Here is a 9041-nt window from a genome sequence, read left to right as displayed (position 1 = left end):
AGAAGCACTGCGTCCTGACCGAGGACGGCGTGTTACTGCTGCCGCCCAAGCAGCACGACCACCCGCAGCACCACCCGTCGCACCACGGCGGCGGGGACACGGGCAAAGTCAAGGAGCTGCACTTCGCCAACATGAAGACGGTGGACTGCGTGGAGAGGAAGGGCAAGTACGTCTACTTCACGGTGGTCATGATGGAGGGGAAGGAGATCGACTTCAGGTGCCCGCAGGACGAGGGCTGGAACGCGGAGATCACCTTGCAGATGGTCCAGTACAAGAACCGACAGGCGATCCTGGCCGTCAAGTCCACCCGGCAGAAGCAGCAGCTGCTCGTCGTGCAGATGCCCGGCCAGAAGACCATCCGCTGCTCTCCAAACGTTGCGTGACCTGCGGCGAGCCCCGCGGACACTGGTGCGCCATTTGCGGTAAGACAGCTATAACAGAGAGGGAGAAAAACAAGGGGGCTTCCCAGGTCCGGGGACCACCTGGGGAGGGGATCCCCCTTCCAGATTAAGGACCCGTTTGTCGCTTTTTTTTTGTTTTATTCCCTGGATATCAGTACCATGAGTGAGGACGTCTGTCTTCATCATAGGTTACAGTCCTCACCTTCAGATGAAAGCCAGAGCGGGTGTTCAGAAGGGGACCAAATCGAACAAAATGTGGATTTTTGGGCGTAAAGAAAAGTTTGGGAGCCCCTGCTGTAGGGCCTGCCTAGATGAAATCACCCACAGGAAAATGTGCTGGATATACATTCCCAGGCAGGTCTGATATTTCATTCATGGAGGGCATCTCCTTACCCTAAACATACAGCTTTACGCACGGCGATGAGTAGATTTAAATACGCACGCCAAATACTGACTTAAATCAGAGCTGGAAGGAGAGTGATTTGCTTTTTTAAATCCGTTTAAAATAAGAGTTAAGTGACAGAATCAATGTTGAACCTGTCTAAAGGTTCTTACATTAAAAATGAACATATCATAACTGGTTAAATATGCGTCAGATACTCCAAATTAGGCGCACAATTCAGGTGAATTCCCAGTGTTGTTCAGATTATGGACACACATGGTCTTCAAAAGTAACTCTTGACACTGGTGCTGTGCTGCTGTGTGCTCAGCTATAACTGTGCCACACCAGAGGCGCGTGGACAGCAACAGTCCAACCGAACACTCCAGCAGCTCATCTCACTCCTTCATTACAGGCTTAAAGTGTCTTTAGTCAAACAAGCTGCTGTGTTTGTGGTGTTTGGTTGGATAGGAAATTTCCATGCACGCGGCTGTTCCGTGCTGATTTGCTGTCACACTGAGGTTTCAACTCAGCAAAAACATCAGTGGACTTAACATGTGTAGACAAAGTGGTTGCATATGTGATTATTCACTCCTTATGATCAATTCTAGGCATAAGTCACCAAACACAAAGTCAGCAGTGGTCCTGAACGCTCACCCTGACGTCAACTAAAGTGCCACACAGCAACTTTCTATATCCAGTCCCTGCAAAGGTGTTGAATGTAAGAGAGACATGTAACACAACCCGCTCACTGCTTTTAGGGGAGGGGGGGGGGGGGGGGGGGGGGTATTACACTGTTTTTAAAGAAGCAGATTGTTTTGAAGTCTTCCTTGTTCAAAAGTGCTTTTCCTTTTGATCAAAACTAATTTAAGTGAATGAATTTAAAGTCATTTTGACATTAAACTAACCTGCCATGACAGATACTTGAATCATATATATATATAATACAAATATATATATTGTCCCCGAGATCAGGGCTTTAGTTTAGTGGAGTCTTACTGTGCAGCAGGACTATAGCTACCACTGAGGAGACTGAGGTCATGTCTTCTGTATTTTTCCAGTCAACAGTGTTAACATTTAATAATTAAAATAATAATAAAACATGGTGGGTATTGTGTTGCTGATTACAGTATTTTATGGATCTATTTTTTTAATTAGACTATTTTTAGCTCAGAAGACAAATCAGTTAAATGAATAAATAAAGGATTAAGTCTCTGCTCACTAAAAGTGTATTCCTTACAGTGTAGAGGAGGCTTCCAAAATGATTTAATTTGCATAAAACATAGCTGAATATATAAAATATGACCAAACCAAATAATTAAAACATTTCAGACTATTTTCTGAGTCTAGTAACTTCAGTAGTTTTAAAATCTTGGCTACAGCCTTTACTCTCTAAAGGAAAAAATACAAATGGAAGAAAAAGTCAAAGTTGTAGATAAAGTGAGTGAAAACAGCTTTTCTATAACACCAGGGTGATAAAACATCCAGACTGTTGAAATGAAGTGAGCAGCCTCAGGTTTACTTGTATTGAGTCCATGTATCAAGTGACTTTAGATTTCCTTTGCCTCTCAGGTCAGGCACCATCAGTCTGCAGTCTGTCTAATTGATTGCATCCGCAGGTTAATTGGACACTCAGCTGGAGGATGAATATCGACCCGGGCTGCATTTCCCCCTGCCGCTTCTCCGCCAAACTGAATTCTCCAGGAGGACCCCTTCTTCCATGTCGTGGTTTCCACAGACCTTCTCCCCCCCGTCCCCCTTTTCAATACAGAGACTTCTTTCACTAAAGACTGATGGACAAAAAGCATGTGAGAAAACAACTGTATTCTACCGTGCGATGGGTTTATCCCTTATTTATTAGATGTGTATATATATTTTCTATAAAAAAAAAAAAGTTATGTTGTTGATGAATGTTCAGTGCGGTTGTTGCTAGAGTAGAACAGGAAATACTTGTCTGGAGGTTCATAGCCTACATGTTACACAGGAACTCCATTAGGAATAAGAGTTTCTATGTAGTTAGGATGGTTGCTGTATGTTAATCAGATCATTAATGAAAAAATGTGTCATTGTTCATATTTTCATTTTTCAACTGAACCAAAGACACATAGATTTCCCACTCTTGTGCAGTGTTGAAGCTCAGAATATACTAGAGATATGATGAGATACCTGCTTCACCTATACCCCAATTTGTTTGATTGTTTCATTTATTTATAGCTACAGTACATCTTAGTATTTTCATTGTGGTCATCAACCATTTTCCAATCTACAGTCATTTTATTTGGCTGCAATCAGATACAATTGATGTCTGTTGCTTGCCAGCGAGTCTTAAATCTGAGTATTGCCCTCAGTTGGTTTTCAGTGGTAACAGAAAGGAGCTAATATAATATGTAACATGCACTGTGGAGTTTTTAGTATATTGACAGTTTTCAGAAGCTGAACAGTTAAATGAAATCTCAGTAGGTGGAGATGAAGACCTACAGTTTTACAAACTTAATAACATTTGAGTCGAACACAGGAGTCCGGAAACCTAAAGTGGTATACATTCATATCTAAAAGCAAAAAAGGCAAAGTAGTGAGTGGTACCGTAACATTTTAAAAACATTTCCATAAATTCAACTATACTTTCAGCATGTTTAAGGTTCTTGGTCAGCTCTACATAGCCTATAGGCTAGGTTAGTTGGGAAATTTTGTGTCAAAATTAATTAATTGAATTCACTTGCTGGGTTATGTAGTTCTGTACATATCTGTTGAGTTCAACTTTGGTGAATTTTGGCAGAAATTTTCCAGAACAGGAGAAGCTATCATAGCATATTAGCTGTTTTGCACCATCTTCTGTGTGTACTTATTGTCCTGTTAGCGACAAAGTCAATTGCTAACTAACGGATACTAAGCTAGCTAGGTAGTGTTACTGACAGTGCTAGCTTGTTTCTAGATGGCTCGTGTTAGCATTTTTTGCCAGCTAGCCTCGTGAGTAATCAGTCAAGCTTCTAGAACTGCATATTTTTCGAAGGCTTCCACTTTCTTGTGTGACGGAGTCCTTAATAGAGCTGAACAGTATGGTCCCCTAGTATTAGCCCACTTGCCATTCATTCTAGAAAGTTTCCCACTGGGGGAATACGCTGAAAATATTGTACTAACTTCAGCAATTTTTGACAGTTCTCTTGCCATAGACAATGCCATAGAGAATTCTCATCCTTGTCTGGCTTCTTGTTTTTTTGTTTAAGGGAAAAAGTCTTTTTGGGCAATTGGGCTTCATTTCGATCCCAGTCGCTACTTTGCAAATCAAGCTTGTTATTTGAGCTAAAATGGACTCTTTAGCGCCACCTACTGATGTTTACCATGAACAACATGGGACAGTTCTGCCTCAGATAAATAACATTACAGCTCTGACCTGCAAGTTATTTACTGCTAGAACTTTCATAACAAAGAAGTACAGACTAAATAGTGAGGTTGGGCAGTGATAAGTGGAACATGACAGGTATGTTTTTTATGATACAATGATCTCTTGCTGTGAGTTCACACTGGCCCATGTTGTTTCCTGTCTACTGGGAGTGTTTGCCACTACTTCTCTTGCCAGTATATCACCCCCGAACCAACACATGCCTCTGTGTTGTTGTCATCTCCCACACAGGGTAATAGCCGTGCCCTTTATCTAATGCGACCGGTGCGATGCTTCTCTGACATGCCTTCCTGTTGCCATCATTACACACACAGTTATAGCTGTGCCCTTTGTAGCCACTGTCCGATTTCTTATTTCCACGTGAGATCTATTTTCATACCTCGAAAAGATACATTCCATTAAAAAAAAACAAAAAAACCTGAAATCAACACAGTGTCTCGTGTGGTTTCTTTTCCTCTTCTAACAGATGAATGTCGGGGGGGGCCCCTGCGGTTCAGCGGGGTCGTCGGTACGACCTGTTTAACTAGCTGCTGCTCTGTCGGCCTCTAGCCTTTCATGCTTTACAACCGCTGAACCTTTCACCCCCTGTTTCCTGGTCTAAAAGTAGAAGCCGTGTGGAGAATTGGGTTTCACTGCCAGTTGTTGCCGCTCAGATAAACTGCCAGCACGTAATGTGAAATGCACACGTGGCTCCGGCTACTCTCCTGTCTAAAGCCGAGCTAATTCAATTAAACGTGGTGCCCATGACAGCATCCTTTCTGACACATGGAAGGGTTTGCTGCCGCTGGAGAGGAGCAACACTCTGTGAGGAAGCACGTTGTCTCTCTTAATATTAAAGAGTTAATCTTAAAGAGTCAACTGCTACCCCCCGTTATGGCATTCCTGTACTTCAGAGAGATTGAAAAGTAAGAAGAATAGTCACACTGGTGCCATCAGGAACCATAATGGAAATTCGATTGCAGGCATTTAGAGGATACCCTAATCTAGAGCGACAATTAAAAACTTAATCACCATCATTATAAAAAAATAAATGTTATTTTTAGTGCTTATTTTTGGCCAGTTTAGTAGCATCTAAGAATTCAGTTTCCTATAATAAACTCACAAAGACCACATCAATGTAGATATGAGTTTAAAGATTTATTGCAACAATAGCAGAAGGGTTAGTGGTGGAGGAGTGAAGGGATGAAGGATGAGGGTGTAGGGTAAGGGATGAAGGAATGAGGTCAGAATCAGGATGCCAGTTGGATGGATGGAGGCGTGGGATGCTTTTACCAATTTTGTGGTGGGTATGGAGAAGGAACCTGTGTGGGGTGAGACTCTGGGTGGGGGGGCCGTCCCTTCTTCCTGTCCTGGATGAAGCTATGGTGGTATGAGGCGTGGTCTTTATTACCGAACTTGGTTATAAAACTTCATTAAATATTTACTTGGGATTAAATTGAACTGTACTTTTAACGCCATTCTAGACTAAGCAAAAGTCTCAGAACTCTGTTTCTATTTTCTGCTTAATTAGTACCACATACACACCACACACACATCTTTCTGGGAAACTTTTAGGAAATAATTAGGATATAATTGCCTCTTAAAAATAGTGTTACCCAATGCTTTCCCTCTTCAACATAACAAAGGAGATGGTTCATTTCTATGTGGTTGTACTGGGTCCAAAATTGTCCTACGAAGTGGGGGGAAAGAGCAGCATAAGACGTTATAAAGTGACACTCTTTGCCGTTGTTGACATCGCCGAGACGTCTCCCTTTGAATCCGCCGGCAGCAGCTGCTCCCCAGACTTCACACAACAAGCCTCTGTAGCTCCGTCTTGGCATGCAGGCTGACCGCCAACTTATCCCCTCATCATCGCCATCTCTCTGTGACCTGCGAGAAGAGAAGATGTTGAAGCTTGTGACACCAGGTGCATGTGGTCTGTAAATGAATGATTAGGACACGCTTCTAATTAAGGTTTGTGTAAATCCTCACCACCTTTGTTTCACGCCAAAGTCTCATGTTAAATCACCTCCCGAAATATCTCCAATCTGACCTGCTGATCTTTGATTTTTAAAGATGATTTCTCTTTAAAATAAGATTCCTGCATTCAAAGGAGTTTCACTGAAGGCATAAATTGCATTGAGTATGTTAAGATGCTCACGATAGTATCTCAACTGAGTTTTTGGAGCATCCAGGTGATGTTAACATCATATCCCACCAGGACTTTCTCTGTTTGAGTTTGGATTCTTAGTTTAGTTCCTGTTTTATTTTGAAGTATTTTCTCCTTGTGTTTCTGTCATCTTAACTTGGTTGATTACCCCATGTGTTTCACCTTAGTCTTGTTTCACTCACCTGTGTCCCGTTAGTAATAATCCCTTTAGGTTCAGTTTTCTGTTCAGTCTTAGCAGAGTCTTGTCTGTTTAGATTTCGTCGTCCTTGTGTTTCAGCACTTTATCTTTCATCCTTTTTTGTCTGCACATCACAAATAAAGTTTTTTTTTTTGCCAGTCCTGCTTTTGCTCTGCATTTGGGTCCACCTGCTCCACTCTCCATTGTGACAGGTAAAAACATATCCTAGTTTCAGACACTGGTATCAGCTCTTATTTTGTCTGATTATCTGTAGCACTATGATACATTATACTAACACAGATGAGCAGAAACCTGGATAGTGTTAGTATCATGTATAGATGGATATGAATAATCAGATTTGTCTATGATTCATGTAAACGTAAAATCAGGATATGCCTCAAAACTGTGATACAAACATGTACACATGATAAAAAGCATTCTTGGGGAGTTGGTGCCCCAAGCGAAGGAGTTTCTTGGGGTCTTATTCATGAATGAGGGTAAGCTGGAGCGTGAGATTGACGGGCAAATCGATGCAGCATTAGCAGTTGCACCGGACAGTTGGGGTGAAGACAGAACTGAGCGCTCAATTTACAAGTCAGTCTACATTGCAGCCCTCACCTATGGTCACAAGCTTTGGGTAATGACCCAAAGAATAAGATAACAAGCGGCCGAAATGAGTTTCTTCCAGAGAGTGTCTTGGCTCAGAAATCCGGGGGAGGCTAGGAGTAAAGCTGCTGCTGCTCCTTCACATTGAAAGGAGCTAGCTGAGGTGGTATGGGCACCTGGTTAGGATGCCTCCCTTTAAATGTGTTCTGGGCACGTCCAACTGGGAAGAGACCCCGGGCCAGACCCACAACACCCTGGAGGGATTACATATATCTCCTGGTCTGGGAATCCCCCAGGAGGAGCTAATGAGCGTGAGAAGGATGTCTGGGTTTCATTGCTCAGCCTAATGCCACCGTGACCCGGCCACGGATAAGCGGCAGAAAATTGATGGATGGGTGGAAAAAGTCATCTATCAAAATAACAAACATTATCTCCTCGTGAACTTATCTCAAAATGGGTTACTAGTCTAAAGAAATCTGCATCAAAAACTACTCAACACATCAATTAATATGTAAAGTATTGCACATTTTATATTCCATTTTATGTCTAAAATTAAATGAATCCAAAGTACAACTAAGTATTCCTTAGATTACATTTAGACTTTTGACCAAACTATGAGAGATGATTTATTTATTGGACACTCAAAACTGGAGAGCGGCAGTGGTTAAGGACTGGTTGGGGTTTTGGGGTGCCATCGTGTTACAGTGGTCTCTGTTGGCTGGATTCAATTTTAAGGACCATGTACTTCTAAATGCTGCCTGATGCATTTTAGGTGGCAAGATGTTTTCATTATTGAAACACAGTCATTTTAAATGGAGCAAAATCCATTAAATATTAAATTGAGTCTTAAGCTGGAGCAGCTTTAGGCAGATTTTTGGGACAGATGGAAGTTAAAGGCCATGTTGACCATATTGGCTTGATAGCAGCCTTTCTGGGTGGATTGATAGCAGACACTGAGCTGCTTACGTCATTTGGTAGCTGTTACCAGACATGATGGACTTATGTTAACAGACAGGATCTCCTTTTTCCTTTGTTAACCTCACATAGACAGTGGTTGGTGGTACAAACTCCTCCATGTGTCCCTCCCTTATTGTCTAAATAGTCAGATGAGTAACTGTTGTGATCTCTGAATAGACTGAATCTTCAACTCAAGAATGACATTCAGTAGTACAGTTGCATCTTTGATTTTCTACTGTGTCACATCACTGCTATCATGTTTCCAATCATCATTCGTATCATTCCCTTCAAGACTTCAGTGTGTCAATACAGAGCGGTGACAGACTCTCCTACTGCACACAGGGGATATTTGTCCTGAATACTTGGCTCCGTGGAGAGAAAACCCAGTCCAGCCCTTAAACAGGCCATTTGTATGTATGCCATAATGCTGACTGTCAAACAGCACATGAACGTTGTCATGCCTCGTTGATTTTATAGTCCTACGTTCATGTGTTTATAAATCCCAGGATATTCCTAGTAATCAATACCCTCCCAAGGACCCATTGTATCTGGTTAAGCTGAATGACATTATGAGCACCACAATACAAGAGTGCCTCAGAGAGTTATTGATCCATACACTGCATATCACTAAAAGCTGGGAAGTGTTTTCAAGAAATCGCAATATTCAATTTAGCAACCCTAACCCTAACCCTAACCCTAACCCTAACCCTAACCCTAACCCTAACCCTAACCCTAACCCTAAATTACTGTACCCTTTCTGCATGAAATTACCAAATTTGGACCAATTGTCGCATTTCTGGTTGTGAGATTTTATGCCATTGCAGGGCATAAGGATTCAGGCATTAATGGTTTTATTTTAATGGCATTATTGACTGATTTTATTTGGTTATGAATGGAATTCGAGTACAGTCTTTTCTCTTTTATATAACTTTGAGCCCATGGTTCTCATGTTCAGAATATAAATACATTGA

The sequence above is a fragment of the Scomber scombrus genome, chromosome 22 (genome assembly GCF_963691925.1).
Source record: "Scomber scombrus chromosome 22, fScoSco1.1, whole genome shotgun sequence".
Lineage (NCBI taxonomy): Eukaryota > Metazoa > Chordata > Actinopteri > Scombriformes > Scombridae > Scomber > Scomber scombrus.
Note: the sequence above shows the minus strand (reverse complement) of the source record.